The 17,358-nt window shown below is 36.8% G+C and overlaps 1 long non-coding RNA gene across 1 annotated transcript in view; it reads left to right on the forward strand.

The window, feature by feature from the left end:
- Positions 1 to 16,038, forward strand: part of LOC309721042 — a 66,668-nt gene extending 50,630 nt beyond the window's left edge. The window contains exons 3-4 of the long non-coding RNA XR_014280638.1: positions 4,644 to 4,688; positions 12,900 to 16,038. This is a non-coding gene — a long non-coding RNA (uncharacterized lncRNA). The remainder of the gene's footprint in view (positions 1 to 4,643; positions 4,689 to 12,899) is intronic.
- The last annotated feature ends 1,320 nt before the right edge of the window (positions 16,039 to 17,358 follow it).

The raw sequence follows: 17,358 nt of genomic DNA on the forward strand, positions 1-17,358 counted from the left end.
GCAGAATTTATGACAAACCTTTTTTTTTCTTTAATAGATAGATCAAAAGCTTCCCACATTTCTTTTGAATATAATTTTACCTGTTTCAAATTGTTAAGTCACCAGTCTTTTTTACTTTCGTTTTTGTTTCTCTTTTTTTTCTGTGTATCATGGCAGGCTAAAATATCAGTGACACTCGAATGTAGGGAAGTAAAGTTCCTAGAGGCAAAAATGCATTTTTGCTAAATTTAATTTGTTTATTTAAAGGCAGAAATTATTAGATTGCTCTTATTTATGGAAGCTCTTTATTTTGGTCACAACTCCCTTTCTGCTTCTTTTTTGTATTTTTTTTCTCGTATACTTTTCCCCTCTTTCAAAACATCTGCGACAGAGAGAGAGAGGAAAAGCAGATTTCAGCGACTGTTGTCTCATCCTCGCAGCTTCCTTTTGAGTTTTTGAAACACACACCGCGCCTGATCGCTTCAAAGCTTAGCCTCAACGTCTTCTCTTTTGCTCTCTGACTAATTTTGATAGTAAATGATGCAGCGTAAAGCTGGTCTGTCTCTCCTTTATATTTTTAGGCGACGTAGTCATGCTGGATTATGTCATGTTTATCAGGTGTCTTTTGTGAAATAGGTCGGGGGGATGATCGTCTCCAGCAATAGCTATTTACATCGCACGAAGGCAAACTTGGTCTCTGTTGTCTGGGGAAAAATTGTCCACCTCAAATCTGATTTGACTGTGTGTTCACGGTTTTAGTCTGACGCTAGAAAATTGTAGTCGAAGGCTGGCTGCTCTTTTTGTCATAGGCCCCTGAATGCTACTCCGTGTCCCTGAGTGTGAAAAGCAAGTTAAATTGTCAATGTTGTTGTACAAGAGTATGCTAAGTAATTATAGAAATCTGGACGTGAGCACAGCGTGTGGTTTATTTGCTTCATGTTTGTGTTTTTTAATAAATAAAACGACCAGTAATAGTGAAACTCTGAATCAGAATGAGATTACTTTGATCGATGATTCTTTAAAGGTGACATATAAACTCTTGAACTGTGGGTGGAGTGGTGTTAAATGTTGGCAAACGGTTCTTTTTTTTTGTTAGGTCCAAACTACATTTATGAAAGTGTGCCTCCACTGAGGGATGTTTCATCTGTCACTAGGAAACAAAGGGTTCATGTGCTGAAACAGTCAGTATTTTATCGAGTGTTTATGTAACTATTAAATTCCAGTTTTGACATTTAAATCATTGGTTATGAACAAATTGAACAATATAAATTATACAATATGAGCACTGCCACACTCGTATCTCTAAAATGATAGGTCATATTGAAAGTGAAGCAGATATTGAGACACTAACGTGACCTTTTATTTATGTCGAATATGTTTTTCGAGTATATCTATGTCAGTTTCAAAATGGTCAAAACTAACATGTGAGCCGTAACCTGTGACTGATTGTGAGTTAATTGGTGTCACACTTGTTTTCTTCTTATAAATAAATCCATAAGTCATTCTGAAACTATGATGCTTTGGAGTGATAATATTACCAGAGCATCAGGGGAAATTTGCCTTGTGAATGTTCGGTTCGCTGCCTGCCCACTCAGTTTCGACTGGAAACAAAAAAAAAATCTTTTAACCTTTTCAGCAACAACAAATGCATGCTTAAAAAAAGAAGAGAAAAAGAAAAAAAAGAGTGAAAATGAGGGAGGCTGAATATTGTCAGTTGTGTTTAGCTTCTTCTTTTTTTTTTTTGGACTGTTGACAATCAGATCAGTAAAAATCCTGCTGGTGATGATCCAGCAGAATTATGACTCGTGCCAGAGTCAGTTTGACTCACTATTTTTCACCTTTCTCTTTGTGTTTTTCCCCATTTTTAAATATATTTTTTATTACACGTCTCATGTCACCCATGTCTGATTATTTCTTTCTGGTTTATGACTGAGACAAGTAGTTTCAAAATGAGACCGTTTTATGGCACGTTCTGTACATACAATTTTGATCATATTTAATTTTACTAGCGACCCAGTTGTTAACTGCAGTTTCATTGGAACAACAATTCAGAATTTCTTTGTCCCTCTAGAGTAGTTTAAGTTTGAATTGACTGCTCGTGCTGGTTATATTTGCCTGTGCTGATTACTCAAATGCAGAAAAAAACATTTTAATCGTTTTATGAAAATTTGTTTTATATTTATCATAAATATCCACCTTTTCCATATAACCCTTTTGTGCTTAAATTGTATCCTTCAGTATTGTGATGTAGTTTTTAAGATGAAAAAAAAAAATTTGACAACTGTCAGGTTGTTGATTACTTCTGACAGCTGGTGAGTTAGTTGTTCCTTTTGCTGACTTTAATCTCTTATCTTAATTATAACCTTAATCATTTGCTGCAGAGTTTGCTGCTGGGAGTTTTCTTATAGTGCTCCCACACAGTGGTTAGTTTAAGATATTAAATGTCAGAGTCTGTATGAAAAGTTTCTCTGGTCTAAAATGAGACAATAAGTAAATATAAACATGTTTATGGTTTCAGACAAGCAGTGTTGCATGCTCAGTGTCCGTGGGTGGCATCACTTTGTTGCCATCAGTAACTGTTTGACTAATCAGTCGCTAATTTGTTCCGTGTATGTGTTGTGTGTGTGAGTGTGTGTGTCTGTTTGCACAGCTACCATATGTATTGATCTCTGTGCACACATGATCGGTAGACATACACCGATTAGTGCATATCTGAGGTCGTATACATTAGCAGTGAATATTTACGTGTATGTGCACAGTACACTCCTCCTTTGTTAATATATCTGCAGATCTGTGTTTATACTGTTTGTGCGTTTGTGGCTGGTTTTTTCTTTTTTGTTTGTTTTTTTTTGTTTTTTTGTGGAGGGTGGGGGATGGGACTGGGGTCTCTGAATTAGTGTACACCAGCTCTCTGGTATTTATTATGACTTTTTAAATACAGTGTGTGTGTTTTGTTTTGTATACACAGTAATTTCTCTAATTCTTTTGTCTTTTTATGTCTCTTAGTATCTGTCCTTGCCAAGATTAATATACATTTGCATCTGTGTGTGAAGTAATTGTTGTAATTGAATGCACTTAAAGTCTGTGCTAATTATTTCTAACTACATATTGTATAAAACTACATATTTGCACCGTGACTGGGCAAATATGTAGTTTTATTTCTGACAGCATGTGTAGTTGTTTTTGTTTATGTCAACATAGTGTGTGCATAGCTGTGTGCATATATTTTTTTTCTATTTTCTGCATGTTTGTCTGTTTTCATTGCTCAGTGCACATATAATACTGAAGGGTGTGTGAGTGCATCCACACATTTTTGTTTTGTGCCATTGTAAAGCTACGTGCAGTATTTGTGCATATTTGTTGTACGACATACTTAGAAGCACATACATCTATATGTGTTTCTAAGTATGCATGTGCCTTCATATAAAGGCAGTTATCTATGTTAATATGCCACTGTGTGTTGCTCTAAGCATGTGCTTCAGATTTTTTCAGTGTTTATATTTTTAGCCTACACATATGGTGTGCGCATATTATCATGTCTGTCTATATGTGCACTACATGTGCGTACATTACAACTTATGTAAAATTAGTACTCCTGCTATACCTAAGACATTGATGTGCTGTTGCAAGTGTGTGTGTGTGTGTGTGTGTGTGTGTGTGTGTGTGTACTTTTTACAAACTGTCATTATAAAAATGAAAATCATAACAGCAACAACAGCAGACAATAGTAGGCTTTCTGTGTATATGCATTTGTGAATGTGTATGTTGGCTGATTGTAGAGCAGCTGTGTTTGTGTTAATTTAACAGGTTTTGTAGCTTTCTCAATATGTTTGCATGTACAGTATAGTAAGCAAGTATACTAATAATAATTATACTGTGGTCTATGTGGACATACGACAGTTTCTTTTTGTTATGTTAGGTGCCCATGTTTTTGTCCGTGTGTGTTTATATGTGGCACTTGCTATCATCCATAAGTTTCTAGAGTACATGATTTTAGGAAAATATAATGATAACATGTGTTACTTCTGGCTTTTTGCAGATAAGGATTAATAATATTTTAATAGAAAAGCCTGCAGAAAGTAATGGAGACAACAAACACACTAAAATCAGTGGATTTGAACACAGTTCTTAACATTACAAACTGTGTCAGTACACCTGGCAACAAAATAATATTTTTATTAGACTTTCAATGCTGTTAAAGGATTATCAGTCTGTAACACGTGTCAAATGAAGATTCTTATATATCTATCGATATATCGATAGATATATAGATATAGTGTCAAAAATGCTGTGAACCACATTACTCCCTCTACAGTCAGATTTAAAGCTGCTGTATTGCACAGCCCTATCAACTGAAATTATCAAAGCCTGATGGGTGCGATCTTTCCCATTATACTCCAACTCATAGGCCTCTAGGGGGTCACTGAATGGTTTCAGCAATAGATTTGAATCATATGGTTTGGCCTTCATTTGAACAACTGGGTAAGATTTTCGGACTGAACAACATCATAAAAACATCAAATAAGGCAATAGGTTGGAAAAATGATGTTCAGCCCTCCAGTAGAGTTCCAAATAGTTGGTAAATCCATTGAAGCTCTTGTAGCAGGATCTGGTGGTTCAACATTACTTCCTGACTAATTTTAATTTGTCTCTTTGTCATGCAGGACTGTCCATGAGGTCTGGGGTCAGCTTACTTACACATCTTTTAGGTCAGTTGATCCTTTACTCTGTGTGAGTATTAATGCATGTGTGAGTATTAGCAGTTTCAATGTGTACAGTGGCCTGCGTGTGTGGGCTGCAGAGTGCACGTATATATTTGCATGCACGTGGACGTGTGAAAGGGTTTGTTCCCTCTTCTCGCTGCTCATCATTTGGCCCAGCTGACATTTAAACATTCAAATCAGAGACTGTTTATCGTTGTTTGAGGGCCATGAGAAGATTTCATGTTTTGTTTTAGATAATCACTAGAGTCGCTTTATGTAAAGACTCGGTCTCTTACTGTAAGATCTACTTAAGAGATGCTGACGTCAAACAAAGGCTTCACATCTGCCAGAACTTTTCAGGAACTAAGAGAGAATTGTTTTTAGCTTCACCACCATGTTGTTGAGTCTTTTTTTTTTAACTATCAAACTCGTGTTTTTTATAGCTCTTTAAAGTTACTTCATGTTGTGTATGTGTGGTTTTTATTATGATTTTTTATTTCTTTTTGTTCTATTTGGGTCCTGCAGAGGCAAGGTCCTCTTAACTGCACATGCAAGACTATCTCGCAAATACCTTTGAATTAGAAACGTATTTCAGATTTCTGCCTTTACTTTTCATATACATTTTGTTGCAAGAGGAGGGATTTGATGAGGCTGATGAGGAGGAAATTGTATCTGTGTCAACAAAACACAAGACTTACACAATATTTTGAAAATGGCATTTTCAACACTTTTTTGATATTGTATTTCCTATAATATGCAAGGATGCTGGCTGTCAGCATTTTATATGAAGACCTTGTTTAGATGCTCTTTGTGAGGGCTTTGAAAGTTTTGTGTGTGATAAAATAAAGATTTTTATTTTTATATCAACATTTTATGACCAAAATATGCCGCAGATCGCTGAGTCTTAAGGCATCAACACTTCACATCCTGAGGTAAACACTATGACAAAGGCCTGTGTTGATATATTAAACAATGATATCTATTCAGCTATTGCCAATTTCAGCTGGCTGAAATTGACTTTGCCAGTTATTATGAATAAGTCAAATGTTCTTTCACTTTGATGAAGTAGTCTGCACAACTGCCACTTGTTTTTAAAAAATGACTATATGAAGGATATAAAAAATTCACATACAATATTATCTGTTTCCAAGCCTTTATTGTGTAATCTGTATAGGTGTGTCTTTGGACAAGTTCAGCCTCTTGAAACTGAAATTCAAATGACACTCTCAGATAGTTATCTTTTCATGTCTGGATTTTAACTCCTGTTCACAATATAACAAACATCTACATGACACTCTTGCAGTTTCAAGTTTTCAGTGGTATACTTCAGGCTGGCTGTACTGATACTGATTATAGCAGCATGATCTAGTTTTGTTTGTCAGAGTACCATAGTACCATTTTCACTACGGCTGTGTTTACGTTGGGTTCATTCGGTTGTAGCACTATGATATCTGTATCATTTGAATAGTGGGTGTCAACGTTTTTTAGTATTTCAAAGCCCTTACACCGTCCTAACTGATACACGGCACCTGTATGACCCACTTGTCTATAAGTGCAGACCATTAAACCTAAAAGAAATCTTGGGACCCAGCAATGATGTAGGAACTGCAGAGTTTGTTTTTTTAATCAAATTGCATCCTATTCAGCTAACACTATAAATGTAGGAACAATTACCTGCACCTTCATTCTGGTAAAGTAAATAGCTGTCATAGTAAAATCAATACTTATTTCACTTCTATTTTCCTTAACCTCCTAAGACCCGAACTCTTCCATGGCATGCACTTTTAATTTCTCTTTGATATTTGGGCATATTGGGACCCGATGAATGTAAAAACAAAGAATTACCAGTTTTTTGTTTCTGAGAAAAATGAGATCCACATATGAAGTTATTTGTTTAAAATTTTGATAGAGCAGTGGCAGTATAATGTCCTCGTGAGTGGATATCAGACCATTGTAGAGCAAAAGTTAGTATTTTGGTCTTGACAATCCAAAATGGGATGTCCACATATGTGGACGCCAGGTCCTAGGAGGTTAAATAAGTGTTTTATGTGTGTATCACTAACAGCTAAATGCAAACCACCAGTAACTACCTCAGTGTTCATTACCCATCACCATAGTATCATTTTTATTAAGGAATTCATTATATTAGTTACTAGCTGACGTACTGATCATTTCTCTACAGTAATATGAATCAAAGGGTATTTGCTGACGTACCATATATTGAGCTATAAAAATAGATCAGCATTCACTATCACTTCTACTCTCGGCTTCAGTCCTCTGTAACTCTAAACCAGCTCTCTGAGTCCACAGTTCCGTGAAGATAATGTTGGCAGCAAATCTGCAGGTAGGGAGCTAAGGTGCAAACAAAAACATTAGCAGCAGAAAGTTTGGAACCACTGCACTCTTTGAAGTTTTGTTGTGGAAAGTTAAAGATTCCCTTGAATATTAGTCCTAACTTTTGCTTATTCTCAGTGGCTCATCATTGCGTGCTGTTATCGCCATGAAAGGCTTTAGTTCTAGGAACCACTTTGCTATTGTCAACATAGTCGGTGACCTGCATAGGAACCTCAGATAAATGTAAATATGCCACAGTACAGCATATACTGAGAACTGAAACGTATTGATTCTGGATTTTCCCTGTGCTCCGCTGCCTGAGTCACTCACTGATATTAAACCTCTCACTTCCTTTTTGAAGCCGCTTTGTTTACCAGCCAACATGCTATTTTTACAGGAGGCCTCTGTTTGCTCACAGAATCGGTTTACTATTGAAAACAATGTGTTCTCTTAAGTGCGTATTTTGTTTAGAACAGCACAAATATCATTGTAACCTCTCATCTTATACTAGAAGTGCATCTGCGGAAAGATGTACTTGAAGCAGTAATTAAGGCTGAAAACTCTACTTAATCCCGGGCCACTCTGTTAGCACAAAAACAACCAACCAAACAAAATTGAGGCGGGTATTGCTCACAAAAAAATTCAGTTTGGCTATATTGCTTCAGAATCTATAGAAAATGAGAAAAACAAAACAATAATAATCAGTCGGTAATTAATTAACATTTAATTCAACACGTGAGTGAACAAGAAAAGTTAGTTGCCATAACTATTTGAAAGTAGGTCAATAGAAGCATTACTGAAGTAATTATGATTTTATGTGTGTTTATAAAGTTATCAGTAACTCATTTAGAGGTAAAATGATTATTCACAATACAATCATTTGTTAGCAACACCCTTAGTAGTGAGGTGCAATTTATTTGTCCACTATGTACATATGCCAGGAATGTTATTCCAATTAGTAAATAGAAAATATATGGGACTGACTGGAAGGTATTTATGGGTGTATTTGTCCTGTGGATACTGTGGCAAGAGCACAGAGTTTATCTCGGTGTGTTCTGAGACTCATTCCTGCTTGTTTTATTACCGCTGTTCACAGCGGGACAAAATGACCCTCGAGCTACGGGGAAATGTCCCAGTAGGCAGTCAGCCACTGCTTGTTACCATCTACAACTAACAGTTTTCTGAGTAAATAGTTCTAAATGCAAGTGAAACCAGACATTACATATTTTTTCAGATGCTGATGGCTATACCCAAGTACCATCATGCACTGTGTGTCATTTTAAAAGTCAAACTTCCAGAAAAAAAGGATGTGCTGCATTTTTGGTCAAGACAGAGGTCACTGGTAACATGAATCATTCAGCAGTTCTCTCTTCATGGAAAGGAAGCATTAGTATTAGATACACTTTAAAAACACAGTCTTAAAAATATTTTTTAATTATTAGATTTCAGTTCAGTTAGATTTATTTAGTGCGAAATTCACAACTATAGTCACCTCAAGCCTAAAGATTGAGGAGAATCCCCAGGAATCAGGTGATTCCCATATGCGCAAGCACTTGCCCACAATGGGAAAAAAAGAGCTCTTTTAACGGGAAGAGGCCTCTTGCAGAACCAAGCTCAGGGAGTGGCGGCCATCTGCTGTAACTTGTTGGGGGGTGAAGGGGAAAGAAGAGAGAAGAAGGAGGGCATAGAGAGATCACAAAAACACTCTGGGGAAAAACACAAACAAGGATTAACAAACGGTGTGATAAATGTTAAATGATAGAGTCGATAAATGTTAGTGCTACCTTGACAAACTAAAAAAAGGAATGATGAGATAATGCTAACTACTGCACTTTTGAACATTTTAATGAAGCTAATTAAATTTAAGGAGAAACTCTGAGGCCTTTTTCAAATTTATTCATTTTGCCTACATGTTTATTTCACCTCTGACTCAACTATGGACCAAGAAATTATTACAAACCACTGGTAGCTTTCTGTAGTGAAATATTAGAAGGGCCTTCTGCATTTGATTAGATATTTTCACAATACTCGACCTGTACTGGTTCAAAAATGAGCTCTCATCTTCTTCTTTCAGCTATTCTTTTTAGGGGTCTTTGATTTGGCAAAGATTTGATCCTGGATGCCCTTCCTGACAAAACTCTCCCCATTTGTCCAGGCTTGGGATCGATACTAGGAATACACTGACTTGAGGTCCCCCTGTGGCTGGCTTATTTTAACAGCAAAAATATTATATTTAAATTTGGCCTGGGAGCTAAAAGTGAAATATTGTTGATACGTTTACTGTAAGTCTTGTGATTACAAAGCAAAGCAATGAAAAGGATCATGTCTGATGCCTCTCATTCACTTCTGTGAAATCAGGATGAATTCCCACCTTTCTGCTTTTTGGCTTAAAATAGCTGTTATTATGTACATTCGATTTGCTCAGCATTTCACTGATATCTGCTTTGGATCCACCATTCTACACTATAGTGGAAGGTGTTTGTGCCGTTGACAAAAAAACACCTCCGGCCAACTCTGGTCGAGTTCACAAATTTCTTGGAGACCGGGTTAGATCTCCGTGATGGTATTATCCACCAAAACAGGTTTGACAAGATGAGCATTACTGTTATGCTTGCAAAAAATTTGTTTGTGAAAGGTCAGTGAAAGACTTTGATCGTACAGATCTGTAGATTGTGCTTAGTGACTCATTTAGCTGCATAGTGAATGCCACCAACTTTGGTTCATTATCTTGGATAACATTTTTACTGATGGATGACTAAGTGTGTTTTTGATGTGGGGGAGTTAAAACTTAAAATTCAGAAGTTTATAATCAGCTAATGTGTCGATTATTTATCCTATCCTTTATTTTTCATTCCATAAAGCATCAGATAATATTTGGAAAGACTTTCATGAGCTGGTATCTTGTAGTTATAACTATTTTCACCTCTGTTTATTATTGTAATTGCAGCTTCAGATCAATGGGAGTTGGTTTATTGTTTTAAAGAGATACTGGTGGAGGTATAGCATACAAATGTGGAGCAGCTGAACTCGCCAAGCTCAGAGCCTTTTGGAAATTTGAAGTTTTTATATTTGTTGAGTGTTCCAATCTGTTGTGCTAACTTTAGCTACTGCTTTGCCTGCATATAAAAATGATCTGCTCATGTTAGAGTAGGAGGGCATGAGAACTCTTCACATTTGGTGTGAGGGCTGGACAGGAGTCCTCTTGGGTGCAGTTGATATCGTTAAACCACAATGTGTTGTTTTTCTGTTACTTTCGGTGTTAAATGTGGACTATTTAAGCTGTGGGTGTGGACGATTTGAAGGGCTGAAAGGGGTCTCAGTATGTAAGCTAATAAGTAATGGAATATTTTTTCTGCATCATGAGTTACATTTTTTACAATGTGTGCTGGTGATGAGTAAAGCACACATTGTAAAAAGTTTATTCCTCTATTGACTTCATTTTTTTAAATTTAGCACCAAATAACAACAACAGTCGCCTCAAGGCACTTTATATTGTAAGTTAGACCCTACAATAATACATACAGAGAAAAACCCAATAATCATATGAGCCCCTATGAGCAAGCACTTTGGCGATCGTGGGAAGGAAAAACTCCCTTTTAACAGGAAGAAACCTCCGGCAGAACCAGGCTCAGTGTTAAAATGTATATAGAACACTATTAGCAGCGATTCAGCTGATGATATTGAAAGGAAACTAATAATGCAGATTAGATATTTAAAGCTTTATTTTGGGGCATTTAGCCTTTATTTTGGACAGGGCAGACAGGAAAAAGTGGGAGAAGGAGAGCAGAGGAATGTAACGCAAGAAATAGTCCAGGGCAGAATTGAATCCAGGCCCCTGCATTAGTCTTTGAGCATATGGGTTACCTGCTCAAACCTCTCTGCTATCCCATTACCCCATAGATTACATTTTATTCATTTAGGTTTTGTCAATTGTCATCTGTAAATAGACAGCTTAGCTTTGTAAATAATAGCATGCTTGTTTCTACAGTCATGGCCTTCCAGCACTGAAAACACAGATGTTTCATCCCTGTAAATATGATTTAATCCAACTTTTTTGGGTCAGATTTTCTGCAAAAGCATCAAATAAAAACCTCAGTGGTCCTGTGAATTCAGAATAAGGAGTCAGATTTGCTGGGGGTGTACTGCTGCAGTGTAGCTAGAGGAGCTCTGGTGTGTGTGAGTGTGTGTAAAAAAACTAATTAAAAAAATCCTAACAACCACTCATCATCTAGTGTTCTGCATATTCTGCAACTGGTCATTTTAAATCTCTAAGTACAAAAAGAATTCATCAGTGATTCAGTGCAGTATTTCTGCTATGAATTCTCGAGGGAAAACTGTGTCCTACTGTTGAAAATTTCAACACGTAAGGCCAAAACAAAGGAGGAACAGGATACAAAAGGATATAAATAGCGCTCCAAAGTTTTTAAATAATTCCTTTATAAATGAAAGATAGGAAGATATGACTATTAAAAGTTGACCGCCCACATCTGAGCTTCTTTCACCTTCTCTTTGTCTCTCACACATAAGCAGGCTTCATGTTTAGTTAAAACACACCCACACAAAAAGGGCTTTTTGCATCTGTCTGCTGTGTGTGGGATGACTTTTCAGACATGGTCTCATGTGTCAAACAATGCACTGACATGTGAATGGTGAGAAACTAAGTCAGAAGACTGTTGGCACAAAATGTTAAACCCGGGTTCCTATCACTTTCTCTCTGACCCATGTAGGAAGGTTAAGTGGTTAGAGATTGTTGTTTGTTTTAAATGAAAAAAACCTTTGTGTGATTTGGTGTGTGAGTTACTGGAATATCTCTAAAACCTGTGTACTATTTTCAGAGAAAGTCAGATAGTCGGATCCAAGTGTACGTGGTTTTCTGGAAATTATTTTTTAGAAAGATTTTATACGTATATTTTTTTCGGTACTCTGTCATCAGTTACTGCACCCATCACCCATGTACAGTGTTATTGGAACATGCATACTTCACCTAATTATGAAACGATGTGTACTCATCCGGCATCTTTCAGTGGTTAAAATGTGAGAGACGATAAATTCCAGCAGTGAAGGCATCCTGGCGTCACTCCAGAAAATTTTTAATTGCGCGTAGCAATGAAGACAGCGTCATTTCAGTTTTCCATGAGAAATTTGCGCGTAAATAATGGGTGCTTTGCACATGACAAATGCACGCGGCTCTTTCTGTACGGAAACTGTGTTTCTGAATTAAAACTGTGCCGTGTGTGTGCGTATACCTCCGCATAAACTTTGCACCATTCATACAGAGACGTTTATGAGTCAGCTGAAAGGACTGTGATATCATATTGCACCCTACAAAACGATAACATCAAAGAATTTGGGCAACATATTATTTAAGCTTTAACAGACATTTTTATAGTAATATTTTAAATGTTGCAAAATAAATCACGTTGTAAACACGTAACAGACTAGATATTTTTTATAACAATTCTGTTAGTATGATTGTATAATTGTGCATAATGGTGGTATATTGGCTTCTTGGATGGTTTAGTGTTGCTATGGTATATTACCGATGCTAGATTAAGGACAAAACTGACCTAATTTTTGTCCAGACAATTATATTCGGTGTATTTACATTAAAAAGCATATGTGTCACAGCAAATGCACACTTTAGAAGAAAACCTAGAGGCACCGAGATTCCAGAATTCCTAAGAACTTGGAAAAAACAAATGAGAAAACTAAATTAAGAGATTTGTTTTTTATTTAAACATCATTAAAAATGAAACATACTGATGTCTTTGTCTTACAGTTTGAGACTCTTTAGATAATATATCTGCTTGTTTTGAAAGCCGTGTTTCCAGGACTCAATTCTTTGAGGTGATATGCTAAAGTGGGGATTTTTTTATTTTGCAGGTCTAAGACGCAGGATTGAGAAACAGTTTCACCACAGGACTATCAGACTGGTTTCCACCACATTCACCCATCCTGACAAGCGGTGGGGAAACCACCCCAGCAAAGCTCATAGGAGTGCACACATTTGTAAACTACTGTACTTGGCAGTCTGATTAGTGCCTTGTTGAAGATATCAAATATGTTTATCTGATTTTAATCCTTCGCTATTCCTACTGTGTGTCGGCAGTGCATATTACACACATGGATTATATAGTTGCGAGTGTAGTCAAGATCAAACATGGGAAACCCCTGACCCGAAGTTAAAGTGATTTATACACCTACCTGACATTACCCTATTTTGTCGAAGTCTGCTCATCTCCAGCTCGCAGTTGCAGACAATGTGAGCACTAGAGCTAGGAGTAATTTCATTTCATCTCACCAGTTCTGTGATATTGTTATATTTTGCCTAAATTAGTAAAAGCTGTAGTTCATTAGTCATTTAGGGTATCAAAAGTCCTCCAACAATGTCTCTCAGTTTCTGTATGCAGATTACAGCAGGGCAATGCAGTGATTCCTTCTGTGTGTGCTTTTGAGCAACACCAAACCTTATCTCTAGTGCCTGCTGATATTCTATTTCAACAAACTCCTGCATAGAGTTTAAAATAGTGCAAATACAGTGTGGAGCCTGTGCGCCTTCTTCAAGACTGGCTGAAAAAAATTATAGTATGACCAACATAAATCTGCTTTCTTCACACTAAGCAAAGGGACAAAACACATCCAGTACTGTGTATAATAGGAAAAATTAAATGTATGGAGAAACATTAAAGAAATGATGTTACTCCATCTGTATTTTAGTCAATTCTACGTTGCTGGTGGACTGTTAGTGGGACTGCAGCAGCTCAGATTAATTAACTAAAGTGGACTCTGTTCATTCATCAGCGTGTTAATGGTCAATATTGTAAACGTCAAGGTGTCAGATGGAGGGACAAAAAAAATGCAACTCTCACAAGGTGAAGCTCATACTGTAAAGTATGTGTGTAAAATACATCTAAATGTGTGTTTTCATAGAGACTATCTGGAAACCGAGGCAGTCTCTGTGACATATAAACAGAATAAATATGAAACTGGTAATAATTTTAGGAATATTTCCAAAAAAGGTGAAGGTTGAATCAAAAAAAAAAGAGCAGCAAGTAAGAAAAACTACAAATTTATTTGAGATCGTATGACACGTTTCTTTGTAGTGCCAAATGTAAGTAAACCTATTTGTCAAAGAAAGGGAAAAAATGTCTTTCTGGAACTCCCACAAACACAACTGATTATAAAACTGTGATTATTTGTGCTGGATTACTGCGATTTGACCCACCAGCCACAACATGTTTGCACCTTTATCACAGTAATTTTAAGTGTGATTAAGTGGGGAGTGTGTGACAATAGCAGCTCATTTTTTCCTGACAGTTTGTTGGAAGGATTGCAAGCATAACATATCAAGTATAAGAGGCTTGCTTGTAGATTTTAATCTCATGTCTCTTACAAAGACTGTTGGCAAAACTGCTAAATCGGTTACTGCAGTCAAAAACAAATGGAAAAATAGATAATCACATCTGAAAATGAATAAAGGGCCCTTTACATATTAAGGTAAAGATCTAGAGAGAAGTCCAGTTTTGTGACCACGAGATAAATGTCCTTAGTTTTGCAAACCATTCCATGATAGCCGGATAACTTTCTGTTGGATGGAGACCCTGCCTTGTGCTCACTTCACTCACCTTGGATCATAAAGACAGAAATACAAGACAAGGAACGAAATATAAACAAGATTGCTTTGCAACTACGTCAAGTAGTAATTAGGCTGTCGCATTTGGGGGAACAGTGTTATTGTGTCCAAAGTTATAGTATAACATAAGTTTAACTGTACTGTTAATCGGAGGTCTAACAATGGAAAACAGGTGCCAGAAATGGTGCAGCTGTACAATAATTGTCTTCCCTGAATATTTATGTGAAATAGCCTGTAAATGATGTTACATTCTGTTAACATAATTTGCATTATTTTAACAGATTTGATTCAACTGCACAGTTGTAGTGAGATCAGCATTAAGTTAGAAGTGTTGCTTTAGTCCCAATAGTTAGAATAAAGTACACTACACAGAGACCAGTCCCTGGGGTTTGGTCAGTAGTGTGTTTTTAATTCTTTTAAATGAAAAGTGAAAATTGAATGCAGACCTGCAAAGCCTTATTCTGACAGCCACATAATTTAATTAGCCAACTCTCTTCAGGGTGAGTGCGTGAGAGCAAGTGTAGTATGATGGTTTCCAGTCTTCACTCTTCCACACGCACAGATGTGCAAACATGGCTGTGTTTGCATCACTTAAGAGGACACTGGCACACTTCCTGGAGACTCGCCCCAACCATAACCACTACTTACCTTAAACCGAGCCTTCTCCCCGAAATTAATTTACATCTACAGGAGACTTATTTTTCCTTACTAATAGTTAGCGGACTCCCTACATTGTGATAAACTGATTTTATGACTCTACAAAATGACTAATGCAAGTATACATGCACCCAATAAGCAAAAAAGTAGCAGATGTTATAGATTTTCCCTCTTGTGCAAAACAACTTCTATTCCTTCACTTGTTTTGACAGCTGCGTGCATGTGTGTGTGTGTGCATGACCATATCACAATTTGTGGTAAATGTCCCAACTCTCTCGTTCTGGTCTCTGGCTGAGCCATTTATCTCCACATCCATCTCTCGAGTCAGCAAGTGAACTCCTTTTTCTGTAAAAATGTAAGCGGAAAGCAAGTCCAGTGGAAAATAAATCACTCACTCCTGCTCTATTAGCAGAGTACTTATAGACTCACATAGACATACAGTAATTAAGCAATTGTATTATTTTTGTAGTTTCAACTGGAAAATTATGAAATAGGACATTTACAGTCACCATGCACAAGTGCACAGTGTCATTGCAGTATCTCACTAGCCCTTTGTGTAGATATTAAAATACACTTATTAACTCAAACAAAATGTAACTGACTCTCAGCACTGAAGAAACATATTGTGAAATAAAACCAGGACTAGTTTAATGCAAATAAAATCATAGAAATTATGTTTTTTTGTTATGTTTTCAATCAATACAAAATAAAAGTGAACATCAAGGACTGTGCTCATGTGTGTGTTGTAAATCAACCAAGCAAACAGGCTTTTTTTGACAGGATTGTTGTTTTCAAAGCTTTGAGCTGTGTTAAATGTTATGTGGTTTCTCTGCACTGTTGTAGGCGGCTTTTGCTTCATTTGATCACAAGGGATCAGTAAGCCAACTTAAAATGTTGATTTGTTTTGCTGCATGCTCTATGACGATGGGCATCTCTGAGCTCTGAAAGCTTGCCTCATTGCTAGTTTGAATATTAATAGTAGTTTTTCTTCATGTGCTTTCCAGTGTTTGCATATATATACCTTACTTTATTAACTGCCTATGGTGTGTGTTCTTAGCCAAATTAGACACATTTATTGGGAAGTAAAATTGAGAGATACAGACAAAAAAGGAAAACAATTTGCCAGAGAGGACTGACAGGAGGATAACTTATCCACTGCACAAGTTCCTTGTTTTCACCTTTGATCTCCAGCCAATTCATACATCTGGTGCTAAGTACTCTGAAACCTGCTTATCGCTGATGCAGGTTTCCAATTTATCAAAAGTGACAATAAGAGAATAAATCCATTCATCCATCAAGCTGCTTCATCTCCTTCCACCGATAATGAATAGAGTGATTTAACTGAGAAATCCCATGGTATAACCTTTGATCTTTAACCAGTAAGCAATTTGTGTTAACACTCACAGGCTGCACATAATAAATTAAAAGTGAACATCAGTTAGCTTCAGTTGCCCAACCTTCAATCCAAATCTGAAAGTGCAAGAAAATCCCTTCTTCCTTTAGTGTGTCAGCCCTCACAGAAAAAACACAGTATATTTGTTACACTGTAAACACCTAGCTGCCATAGCAGTACTGCAGATGGTGCTGCATATTGGAAAATTATGTGGACTCCTCTTTGCAACATTATGTCCTTGCATCATTTTGTTTTTTGTTTTTTGTTTACAGTTTTTGGACCCTGACTCTTTCTGACTTTAACAAAAAAAAAAGTCTAAAAAGAACTTATCATTTACATTGACAGTATGCAGCCAGTTATGGCCACCAGTGAATGTCGGCCGTGTCTTGGGAGGCAGATGGGACTGTATGCTAATGAGAAGGTTAGCGCTGAAGTGTCCTTGGGCAAAATACTGAACCCCAAAATTGCCCCCTACATCTGTCTGAGTGTAGGTAAGCATGATAGTTAGAAAGTGCTTAAAGGAAACCACTCCCTATATTGAGAGATACAACGGATGTTACTTCTCTTTCATGAAATATATCAAAACCTAATGAGGTTAGAATTAGAACAATTACGCATGTCTGTCTGGAACAGCTCTTTTAAAAAACAGCCCCAGAAAT

This window comes from Aulonocara stuartgranti (assembly GCF_965226115.1).
Source record: "Aulonocara stuartgranti genome assembly, chromosome: 13".
Classification (NCBI taxonomy): domain Eukaryota; kingdom Metazoa; phylum Chordata; class Actinopteri; order Cichliformes; family Cichlidae; genus Aulonocara; species Aulonocara stuartgranti.